The following is a 13,448-nucleotide window of genomic DNA, read 5'->3' as shown; positions in this document are numbered from 1 at the left end:
AATTGCAAGAGTTGTTAGATAAGGGATTTATCAGGCCGAGCACTTCACCATGGGGAGCACCTGTTCTATTTGTTAAAAAGAAGGATGGCACACTCCGTCTGTGTATCGACTATAGAGAACTCAATAAAGTCACCATTAAGAACAAGTACCCGTTACCTAGAATTGATGATTTGCTTGATCAGTTACAAGGAGCACGAGTCTTTTCTAAGATCGACCTTCGGTCTGGTTACCATCAGCTTAAGGTTAAAGCCGAAGATGTCGAGAAGACTGCCTTTCGAACAAGATATGGCCACTACGAGTTTTTAGTAATGCCTTTTGGAGTGACTAATGCCCCTGCTGCATTTATGGATTTGATGAACAGAGTCTTCAAGCCGTATTTAGATGAGTTTGTAGTTGTCTTCATTGACGATATCTTGATCTATTCCAAGAGTAAGACTGAACACGAAAATCACTTGAGACTTGCCTTGCAGATTTTGAGAGAACGGAAATTGTATGCGAAGTTTAACAAGTGTGAGTTTTGGCTTCCTACTATCTCATTTTTGGGTCATATGATTAATGAAGAGGGTATCTCAGTTGATCCTAGCAAAATCGAAGCCGTAGTGAATTGGCCGAGACCGACTAATGTGTCCGAGATTCGTAGTTTTCTGGGTTTGGCAGGTTATTACAGGAAGTTTGTGAAAGATTTCTCAAGGATTGCAATTCCATTAACGCAACTGACTAAGAAGGGAACACTGTATGAATGGACTGAAGACCGGGAGTCAGCCTTCCAGGAACTGAAGACGAGGTTAGTTACAGCGCCAGTGCTCGTACTCCCAACAGGTAACGAAGAGTTTCATGTCTATAGTGATGCATCGCATAAGGGTTTGGGTTGTGTATTAATGCAGAAGGGTAAGGTTATAGCTTATGCATCTCGTCAGTTGAAACCTCATGAGAAAAACTATCCTACCCATGACTTAGAATTAGCAGCCGTGGTATTCGCTTTAAAGATTTGGCGTCACTATTTGTACGGAGCTACTTGTCAGGTTTTCACAGATCATAAGAGCTTAAAATATCTATTTACTCAGAAGGAATTGAATTTGAGGCAGAGACGGTGGCTCGAGTTGTTGAAAGACTACGATATGCAGATTCAATATCACCCCGGAAAAGCTAACAGTGTAGCCGACGCTTTGAGCAGGAAGTCAGATGGAAATTTGGCGTGTTTAACCGTGATGTCAGCAGAACCGACTATCGTTAATGAAGTAAAGACAAGACAGATGGAGGATAGCTTCCTCAAGAAAATTGCCGAGGAGATTGACACGAAGCCGAGACCAGGGTATACCATCGAAAACCAAGTACTCAAGTTTGAAGGAAGGTTATGTGTGGCCGGCATCCCAGAGCTGAAGAAAAAGATTTTGCAGGAAGCACATAGCACTAAGTTTGCTGTCCATCCAGGGAACACCAAGATGTATCAAGATGTGAAGCAGACCTTCTGGTGGCCAAATATGAAGAGAGAAATAGCCGAATTCGTGTCCCAGTGTTTACATTGTCAGCAAGTGAAAGCAGAACATCAAAGACCAGCAGGACTTCTTCAACCTTTGCCGATTCCTGAGTGGAAATGGGAGCACGTCTCCATGGATTTTGTGATTGGTTTGCCGAAAACACCAAAGGGTATGGATTCAATTTGGGTTGTTGTGGATAGGTTAACTAAGTCAGCACACTTTCTACCCGTTAAGACTACCTTCAACGCCAATCAACTTGCCTTGCTATATGTGAACGAGATTATCAGACTTCATGGAGTGCCGATATCAATTGTTTCAGACCGAGATCCTAAATTTGTTTCTAGATTTTGGCAGAGTCTTCAGAGAGCTTTCGGAGCCGAGCTGAGGTTTAGTACAGCCTTTCATCCCCAGACAGATGGGCAGACAGAGAGGACAATTCAGACACTCGAAGATATGCTGAGACTTTGTGTATTGGATTTCCAAGAAAGTTGGGGAACACATTTGCCCTTAGTGGAATTCGCTTACAATAACAGTTACCAAGCTAGCATTGGCATGGCGCCGTATGAAGCCTTGTACGGAAGGAAATGTAGGTCGCCGATATGTTGGACCGAAGTCGGAGACAGAGCTCTGCTTGGTCCCGAATTGATTCAAGTGACAACAGAAAAGATTAAGCTTATCCAACAGAGGATTAAAACTGCCCAGAGCCGACAAAAGAGCTACGCCGACCAGAGAAGGAATGAGATAGAGTTTGAAGTTGGGAATCACGTATTCCTGAGAGTCTCACCAATGAAAGGAGTTTCCAGATTTGGGAAGAAAGGTAAATTAGCACCTCGGTATATTGGACCATTTGAAATTCTTGAGAGAATTAACCCCGTTGCCTACAGACTTGCTTTGCCGCCAGATTTGAGCCAAGTCCACAATGTGTTTCATGTTTCGATGTTGAGAAAGTACATCCGAGATCCACTGCATGTAATTGATCATTCCGAAATCGCAGTTAATGAGAATCTGGACTACGAAGAAAGGCCAATGAGAATTATTGACCAACAAGTGAAGCAATTGAGGAACAGATCGATACCGATGGTAAAGGTCGAATGGAAGGAGCATTACGGCACAGCAGCCACGTGGGAAAAGGAAGAGGACATGAGAGCCCGTTATCCGGAGTTATTCTGGGAACAAGGTAAGCTAAGTTTGGGGACCAAACTTCTTTAAGGGGGGTAGGATGTGACAACCCTCACCTTGCTCTTGCCATATTTGCGTACATTCTTGCATGGTCTTGCCGCTTATGTTAATTTAAAGGTTTTATCTTGGCTTGATTTGCTTAAGTTGCTTGCATGATTTTGTTCCTTGCTTAGTATGTGTGTGTAGCCGAGATCATCTTGAGCTTAGTCCGCCTTTGACCCTTTGTACTTAGAACTATCTTGAGGTCTTGTTTAACCCCATCTTCACCTCGGGCATTCTTTGCCGAGATGTTTCGTACTTGAACCTTGTCCGCAGGCAGGTATGGCCTAGGCCGAGATGTGGCGCACCCCGGCCAAGGTGTGGCACAGCTTAGTCAAGCGTCGTCCTCCCTAGCCGTTGTTTTTCCATCCCGTTGTTGGATCCTTGTTTTGAGCCGATGTCATCTTGTTGCCGATGTGTCTTACCCGAGCTTGCTGCATAAGCTTTGTCAGAGACTTGTCTTGTCCATCAATCACCTTTTTGGAGCTGAACCAACCCGGTAATGCCACGTGTCCGAGCTGTTTGTTAAGGCAGCCGACAGACCTTGAAACAAATCATTTCTTGTCTCAAATCTTTGTTTTAGAGAGAGAAGCTCTAGAAAGGAGGAAGAAGAGTTCTTGAGTGAGAGTTGTCTTCCAAGCTTGATCTTTGTGGCTTGAACCGTTAGATCCGAGTTTTGAGGTTAGAATCTTGATCTCCTTTGGTTGTTCTTGCTGAATATCTAGCTGCATTGCATGATCGGTCTTGTTTTGCATGTCATGCATCGTTTTGAAGTTGGTTTTAGAAAGAGGAAATGGTTTTTCATGTGTTCTTGAACAAAGTCCCATTTTGATCGAAGAGTTTGGAACGAAAATCATGTTTTGTGTTTGTTCTTGCATGACCTCCTGGAATGGGTACTTAGGTCCATATATTTTGAACTCTTGGCACGAAACCCAGATTTTTCCTGGCTTTGTTTAACGGGACCTCGGCTTAGTCCTGGTCAGTACCCGGTGTGTTTTATGAGCGGGAGCAGTGATTTAACTCCCATCTTGTTTCGCTTTGTCTTTGACTTGGATCTGGCTAGAATGCCGAGATCATTTGCATGTATATATAGAGCTTGCTTTGAGAATGTGACTTGCCATGTGATTGTAGGTCCTTGATATTTGCTTGAGCCTACACCTGAAGAACTAGGTGAGTGGTATTATTGATAAAGCTATGTTATACTCGTTTGATAAATCTTGCTTGCTTGTTTTGACAAAAGTATTTGATAGCATGAATAAATAGCTCTTGTTTGATAAGTCAAGTATACTCCTTGTTTTGATGCCATCTTTGAAAAGGATACGGTCCTTGTTAAATCGGGCTACGGGCCTAAGTAACACAAGTCCCTTGTGCTGGAGGACTCTAAACTTTCGCAGTACTATGTGTAAAGGATACGGTCCTTGTTAAATCGGGCTACGGGCCTAAGTAACACAAGTCCCTTGTACTGGAGGACTCTAAACTTTCGCGGTACCAAGTGCACAAGTCCCTTGTATTGGAGGACTCTAAACTTTCGCAATACTTTTGACCAAACGATTACGGATCGTACAGCTTTCGATATTTGATGATGAATACGGTTCATCCCTTGTCTCGCCGATGTTACGATATTTGATGATGAATACGGTTCATCCCTTGTCTCGCCGATGTTACGATATTTGATGATGAATACGGTTCATCCCTTGTCTCGCCGATGTTACGATATTTGATGATGAATACGGTTCATCCCTTGTCTCGCCGATGTTACGATATTTGATGATGAATACGGTTCATCCCTTGTCTCGCCGATGTTACGATATTTGATGATGAATACGGTTCATCCCTTGTCTCGCCGATGTTACGATATTTGACGATGAATACGGTTCATCACTTGCCTTGCTAAAGTTTTGGTGTGTTTCGTTTTGAAGGACCTCGGCTTTATTCATGTAAAACCTTTATTTTTAGTACCATTCACTGAGTTTTGTACTCACCCCTCTATATATATGTAGGTGATGAGCAGGACGGCGGCGACGCCTAGTTCGTTGGGATACTTGTTTTGGATTCGTGTATTTGTCGGCCTTACTTTGTATTTACGTCGGCGATGCCCTGTTTTGCATGTCGGCGAATTCTTGAAAATCATGCTTCTTGGCTTGTATTAGCTGTATTTTGTACATGTCGGCTCGAGAAGCCTTTTGATCAAGATGTAACATGTATTTTTGTACCTTGTTGTATTTAAATTGTGAAGTTAATTGGAAATGTTTGGCACTGCTTTAATCTACGCACAGCTCTTATGGACCACTTGTAATTGATTTATCGCTTCCGCATTTGTGAGCCCCCTATATTCGTACTCTGATTGTGTTAAGTTTTGAAAAGTTGGCCTTCGGTAATTACGGATTACTGGCCATCACGGCACCAAACTACTAGGGGCGGTTTGGGGTCGTGACAGTTGTGATTTTGTCTTTGGTGAGCATGAAATAAAATAAGAGTTGAGCCACACAAAAAAAAATGAAAAAGATAAAAAGAAAGAAAGAAAAGAGACATTTGATTTTTTTTCTTTGGTGAGGATGAATGCTTGCTTCAGTTTGGTTGTGGTTGTTCTCTTATTTGGAAAGGAACTGGCATTTGGTTTGTTGTGTTAAATGTTGAAGATATAAAAATAATAAAATTTCTCGTCTTTTTAATAATTTAAGTTTCATACCTTCATGATAGTAACAAAATGTTGAATATCATAGACCAATTAGCAAAGGAAAAATGATTTGTAGCTCGAAATAAATGAGCTCGAATGGCCCGAAGACACCTCTCTATCAATTTCCTCTTCTCTCCTCCCTATCTCTATGTATGTTTCCTCTCCTCTCATCTTCTCTCTCCTCTCCTCTCTATCTCTGTTTCATTCAACTATACTCATACATACATGAATAGAATCCAAAAAGTGAAATTGGGACTAGAAAGTAATGGAAATGAGAAGAAGCTCAAGATCTGAAGAGAAATTGGGACCTGCGTAGCTGTTGGAGATATCGACGGTGCCCTTGAAAGAGCTTCCGAGGAGGACACCAATGACATGCTTGTGAGTGTCTTTGGCGACTCGGTGGCAGTTGTCAACAATGCTGAGAAGAACCAGAGGGTGCACTCCTGGTTTTGATTTTAGATTTGATTTTGATTTTGATTTTGTTAAACTGTGGGTTTGGTTTTTGATTTGGTTTTGATTTTAGATTTGATTTTGATTTTGTTAAACTGTTGTTGAATATAATTTTGAGAATTGTAATCATGATGAATCTCTTTTTTTTCTTCTTCTTTCTCTAATTTTTCAGTAGGGGAAACGAAGAAGAGAAGGAAGGAACGAAGACCAAAAAAAAAAAACAAAGAAGGTGTCAAAACAACATCGTTTTGGCGCTTTGAGCCATTCAGGCCAAAAGCCATTCGAGCTACCCAGCACAAATGTTAGCAAAGGGAGGCATTCAATGCCCCACATGAAATTTGTGCAAAGGGTAAATTATACTAACTTCTATTAAGATTATTGACAATTATAAGAATCTCTCTCTCTTATGAAATAATAAAATTTGACAATTATAAGAATCTCCCTCTGTTATGAAATTTGACCAACTTCACTTTTTCATTTCAATTTTTTTTCATTATTTGATTATGAACTATCAATGGCAACAAAAATGCTGAATTCAACATGCTAATTAAGTCCCCTTATCAAAAAAAATAAAAATAAAACATGCTAATTTATTGCATTTCCCAATTTGCCCTTATTTTATGTTCGATGCCCTTAAAATAAAATAAAATAAAAAACAAAAGAAAACAAAAATACACTCTCATTTTACAGTTGAATAATCGATATCACTTCCCTTTTGTTCATGTTAAGACCAAATAGATACTAGTTTTTTTATGTATTAATAGTATTAGATGGACCCGATCTTTTAAAAAAAATAGTGTTATTTCTTTTTCTTCAAATGGATGAATGATCTTCTAACATGTTTTGTGATTTTTCAAAAATATCACATTAACAATTCTAATTGATACTTTAGAACTACCCAATCATTGATTTTTCAAAAATATCACATTAAACAATTCTATTTGATACTTAAGAACTACCTAATCATAGTTCCACGGGCATCTGGCTTCTTTAAGAAAGGATTCCAAATTTAGCGTAATTCATTCTTAAAAAAAAATTCAAGGGTTGGCCGAGCTATAAAACTTGAGAATAAAATTTAAAATTTTAAATTCGAATCACTTTAAGAGACACTAGAGGCTGGCTTAGTTATTAATTTCAAAGTTCCGGATTTAGTCAAGATGCACGCAAGCTAAAATAAATTTCCAATAAAAACAAAACAAAACAAAAACAAAAACGAAAAAGAACATATTTGAAAAAAAAAAAAAAATTCTTAAATACAAAAGCAAAGATCAGACCATGGCAGAAAGAACTTGTTCTTAGACTGCACTTTTGCCGGAGAATAAAGCACGACCTATGCTTGCTTTGGAAAAAATGTTGGAAGTCTTGAAACAGAATTCATCTTTATATCCCATGCATGTTTGGGCATGAAGGTTAATTTAAAAATTAATTTACAAAAATAAACAGTGGAAAGTATGATATTTAAATGAGAAAGAAATATGCCATAAAAACCATCAAAGCTTATGATTTTTCAAAAAATAATATAGTATGCAATAAAAAAATAAATAAAACTTTAGCATTAAAAACAGGACCCACCTCAAACAATGACTGTAAAATTTTTTGGTTTGGAAGATTAATACTCAAACAATTTTATCGTGTGGACCTACCTCATGTGAAACTATGTAACAGTTTTGCTACAAATTTGTATAATAAAGAGGAAAAAGGATAAAGAAACAGATTGTCCCTACATATAACTCATGACATACCAAACTTGGATAAAAAATGGGAAATTCACACAATCTCACACCTTCAATCCTCTTTTTCTTCTCTTCATCTTTGAATTTTGTCAAACATAAAAAATAAAAATTGGACAAAGTTTGAATGTATGTGAACATGTTGGTGGATTTATAGAGGAGAAAAAAAAAAAAAAAAAAAAGGATAAATCACACTCGCCTCCCCTTAAGTTTGACAAAAATATAATTAATCTTACAAATGTAATAGAATTACACTAAGAACCTCAATTTTAGTAAGATTAAAATCCTCAAAACTATTGCAAATAGTGGATGAACACATAACTAAACAAAGGTAAAAATATGTTTTAGTAGAAAATATACCACTTTACTTTTTCATCCATACGACTCACAAATTACTGATGAAATAAAAAAACTAAATGTTGTATGAATTAAGAAAATGGAGATTGACCAATAAGTCTCATATTTTAAACTTGTAACCTATATAGTCCCATATTTTTTCTTGGGGTAAATTATACTGACCTCTCCTGAGGTTTCTGACAAATACAGCGACTTCCCCTGTAGTTTCAATAATTACAGTAACCTCTCCTACTTTACCTGACATTCTCTAGATTCTCCCCTTCTGTCAAATTGGAACTAACGGGATTACTTTTTCTATAATAAATGACCTTATTGCCCTTTATTTTAAAATATTAAAAAATATTTTTGAATTGGAGGACATGTTTGAAAGAAACGAAAAGCGTGTGAAACAGTATTTTTGGATTTATTTTTTTTTAAATATTAAAAAATGTTTAAGAAAATTTTATTTTTTTATTTTAAATATATAATTTTTATTTAAATTTTTTATTTTAAATATTTTCTTTTATTGTGTAAATATTTTAATTTTTTTAATTTTAATATTTTAAACTCAAAATACATTTCTACACTCATATCATAACCAAACACATAACTCATAACTTAATTAAAAAATTATTTTCAAACCTCATAACCAAACACATAACTCGAAACTCCACACTATATTCAAAACTCTACACTCAAATCATAACCAAACACATAACAAAAAAATTAAAATATTTAAAAATATATTTATAAAATAAAATAAAATATTTATAATAAAAAATATATATTTAAAATAAAAAATAAATTTTTTAATATTTAAAAAATATATTAAAAATATTTTAAAAAATACAACACATAAATGTATGAAATATAATGCACATTAAAATAAATAAATAAATAAATAAAATATAAAATGTTTACCCTAAAAAACTAAATTCAAAAAATTTCAAAACTCATAACCAAACAATTTTTTTCTTTCCAAAACTCAATTAAAAACTCATAACTTAAAATACAACTCCACACTCAAATCTTGATTCTAAAAATATTTTTTTTTAAAAAAAAATTCTTTTGAAGTAGAATTTTGGAAAAAGTTTGTTTTTGAGTTTTGAAAAAAGTTTTGAGTTTTGAATTGAGTTTTAAGTTTGAATTTGGTTATGAGTTTTGAAAATAATTTCTGAATTGAGTTTTGAGTAAAAACATGTTCTGAAAAAAGATTTATTTTAGTTATAAGTTTTGAATTGAGTTTTGAGTTTTGTGTTCGGTTATAAGTTTTGAAATTTTTCGAATTTATTTTTTTAGGGTAAATATTTTATATTTTAAATATTTATTTATTTATTTTAATATGCATTATATTTCATACATTTATGTGTTGTATTTTTTTAATATTTTCAATATATTTTTTCAATATTAAAAAATTTAAATTTTTTTATTTTAAATATATAATTTTTATTATAAATATTTTATTTTATTTTATAAATATATTTTTAAATATTTTAATTTTTTTGTTATGTGTTTGGTTACGATTTGAGTGTAGAGTTTTGAAAGTAGTGTGGAGTTTCGAGTTATGTGTTTGGTTATGCGGTTTGAAAATAATTTTTTAATTGAGTTTTGAATTATGTGTTTGGTTACGATATGAATATGGAATTGTGTTTTGAGTTTAAAATTAAAAAAGATTAAAATATTTACAAAAGAAAATAAAAAAATTTAAATATAATTTATATATTGAAAATAAAAATAATAAAATTTTCTTAAACATTTTTTAATATTTTAAAAAAATAAATCCAAAAATATTGTTTCGAATGCTTTTTGTTTCTTCCAAACATGTCCTCCAATCCAAAAACGTTTTTTAATATTGTAAAAGGAAGGGCAATAAGGTCATTCATTATAGAAAAAGTAACTCCGTCAGTTCCAATTTGACAGAAGGGGGGAATCTGGAGAATGTCAGGTAAAGTAAGGGAGGTTACTATAATTATTAAAACTACATGAGAGGTCACTGTATTTGTTAGAAACCTCATGGGAGGCCAGTGTAATTTACCCTTTTTCTTCTGATCCATTTAGTCATTTTTGATGTGTAATGACTCATTTGCCCGCTACATTGGAGTGTCACATTTAAAAAAAGTACACTAAAGAGTTTTTTAGTGTCACATCATATCCTCTACGTGAGAATGTCACATTTGAAAAAAATACACTAAAGAGTTTTTAATTTTTTTAGAGTGTCACATTATACTTGCCACGTTAGAGTGTCACATGTCACATTTGGAAAAAGTACACTAAGGAATTTTTAATTTTTTTTAGAGTATCACATCATATCCGTCACGTTGTCATGTTTGAAAAAAGTATATTAAAGAGTTTTTTTTTTTTTTTGAGTAAAAGTTTTGGAATGCCACATCATACCCGCTACGCTGTTACATTTACAAAAAATACACTAAGGAGTTTTAACTTTTTTGAAGTGTCACATCATTAGAGTGTCATATTAATACATATCACATTAAAGTATCAGATCATACATGTCACATTAATAAAAGAGTATAGCTATTCACCAAAACACTGCTAAAATAAAAAATAGGACTATACGGAAAGAAACTCTCTACTAATAGGACTTAACAAATCAATAAAAAAAATTAGAACTAATTGAAATACTTATTTATGAGATAGGATTTATTGATAAATATTCTTTAAAAAAATTGGTATAACTATATTAAAAATATAAGATTAACTGTATTTTTTTCAAATAAAGAAGGTGTAATTTACAAAAAAGAAAAAATTATAAACTAAAGTGAGAGCGTTCGTTAATAGTAACTTGTGCACTACAGTTGGAATATATGTGAAGCATGCATGAGTGTGACTTCACGCAGTAAAAGAAAAAAAAAGATTATTAGAAACGAGAAAAGTCTCTCAAATCTGTCAAGAAAAATTCTCGGACAAATAACGTGTAAAAGCTTGAATTATTATAAATGAGGTAATTTTATTATTAATTTAGATTTTTGTCAACATGTGCAATTTTTTTTAATATTGAAAAACCAGTAAGATTTGAACATATCTAACACTTTGAAGTATTACACTTTGAAGTATTACATAATCGATATGGAATTTCGAAAAATGAAAAACTACAACCACTACAAGAAAAGTGGATTTATGAGACGGAACTATTTGCGACGGCACACTTGCCGTCTCAAAAAGTCACTTTTTGCGACGGCAAAAAATACCGTCTCAAAAAGGTAGAGTATTTGCGACGGCACCATTTGCCGTCTCAAAAAAGCAGAGCATTTGCGACGGCACCATTTGCCGTCTCAAAAAATGAGAGTATTTGCGACGGCAGAAAATACCGTCCCAAATACTCTCATTTTTTGAGACGGCAAATTGTGCCATCGCAAATGTTTTGCTTTTTTGAGACGGCATTTTCTGCCGTCGCAAAAAGTGACTTTTGTGTTTTTTTTTTTGTTTTTAGTGAATATTTTTAAATTTTTAAATATTTTTTTTAGATACACCTTACTTAGATGTATCTAAAAAAAATTATGAAAAATATTTTTAAAAATTAATAAATATATAAAAATACAAAAAAAATGTATTGAATTATTGTATTTTTGGTGTTTAGTGAATTTTTAAAAGATTTTTTTTACAATTTTTTAAATTTTTAGGTGTATTTATGTTAGGTGTGTCTAAAAATTAAAAAAAAATACTTAAAATATTAAAAAAATTCAGTAAAAACAATATAACACGGAAAACAAGAAAGTATAATTTTCTCAAAAAAGTTTTTGGAAAACTCTAACCTAGCATAGTGATTGTGGTTTTGAGACAGCTTCATATATATACAGTCACAAAATGGTTTGAATAAATTCTAGTACTTTTTTCTGTCGCAAAAAAAATTAAAAAAAACAATATCGTCTTACTCTTTTGATATAACATTTCTCTTTTCATTCATTTTTTCATCTTCTTGTCTCTCTGTCTCTATCTCTATCTCTTATCTTTATCTTTTTCACTCATCACTCTTTTTTCTCTGTCTGTCTGTTTCTCTCTCTCATTTTCTCTCTGTGTCTCTCGTCTATCTCTCTTCTCTCTATCTCTCATATCTGTTTTCTCTCGTTCATCTCTATTCTCTCTATCTCTCTCATTTCTTTTCTCTCTCTCTCTTATCTTTCTATCTCTCTCTATCTCTCTCGCTTATTTCTCTTATCTCTTTGTCTCTCTCTTTTTCTGTGTCTCTCTCTCCCTCATCTCTTTTCGTTTTATTTCTCTCTCTTTTTGTCTATCTCTCGCTCATCTCTTGTTTCTCTCTCTCTCTCTCTCTCTCTCTCTCTCTCTCTCTCTCTCACTCATCACTCTTCTCTCTCTCTCTGTCTACTTGTCTATTTGTCTATTTCTCCCTCACTATATTCGTCTTGCTTGTTCTCTTACTCTCATCTTCTCTATTTAACGAGCTCATTCTCGATTTATCGATCTACTATAAACGACGCCGCCTTACTCTTTTAAACATTTCTCTTTTCACCCATTTTTTCATCTTCCTATCTCTCTGTCTTTGTCTCTCTTCTCTTTCCCTCTCTTACTCATCACTTTTCTCTGTCTGTCTGTCTCTCCCTTTCTCTATGTGTCTCTGTCTCTCTTTTCTGTCTCTCTCTCTCTCTCTCTCTCTTTCTCTCACTCATCACTCTTCTCTGTCTGTCTGTCTGTCCGTCTCTCTCTTTCTCTCTGTGTCTCTGTCATTCTTCTCTTTCTCTCTCTCACTCATCACTCTTCTCTGTCTGTCTGTCTCTCTCTTTTCTCTGTGTCTCTTGTCCAGCTCTCTTCTCTCTATCTCTTTTATCTCTCTCTCTCTGTGTCTCTCACTCATCTCTTTCTCTTACCACTCATCTCCTCTACCACTTTGACCACTACTGCAAACGCCATTTCACTACCACCACTTCTACCACGGTCGTCATTTCACCTTTACGACTACCATTATTACTACCATCGCCACCACTCCACTACCACCACTACCACTATTGCCACTACTGCTACTACCATTACCTCTCTTTCACCACTGCCACTCCATCTATTCTACCACTACCACAACTTCACCACTAATCTCCTTCGCCATCACCACCACCACCACCGTCTCTTATCCACCACCTTCACCACTACTGCCGCTTCCTCTCCTCTACCACAAAATATTACCTCTCTTCTCTCTCTCACTTATCACTCTTCTCTATCTGTCAGTCTTTGTCTCTGTCTCTTTCTCTTTCTCTTTCTCTCTTTGTCTCTCGCTCATCTCTCTTCTCTCTATCTCTCTTCTCTCTCGCTCATTTATCTTCTCTCTATTTCTCTCTCTGTCTCTCTCCCTCATCTTTCTTCTCTCTTCGTTTCTCTTTTTCTATGTCTTTCTCTCGATCATCTCTTTTCGCTCTATTTCTCTCTCTCTTTGTCTATCTCTCGTTCATATCTTGTTTATCTCTATTTTTCTATGTCTCTCTCTCTATCTCTTTCTCTCTCTGTCTCCCTGTCTCTCTCTCTCTATATCTCTTTCTCTCATTGGCCACAAAAAATTAACTTTATTTTAATTGAAAATATTATCCCTACTTCTAC

The sequence above is a fragment of the Camellia sinensis genome, chromosome 10 (assembly GCF_055761805.1).
Source record: "Camellia sinensis isolate YWXY chromosome 10, ASM5576180v1, whole genome shotgun sequence".
Classification (NCBI taxonomy): domain Eukaryota; kingdom Viridiplantae; phylum Streptophyta; class Magnoliopsida; order Ericales; family Theaceae; genus Camellia; species Camellia sinensis.
The sequence above is the reverse complement of the archived record's forward strand: the minus strand, read 5'-3'. Positions refer to the sequence as shown.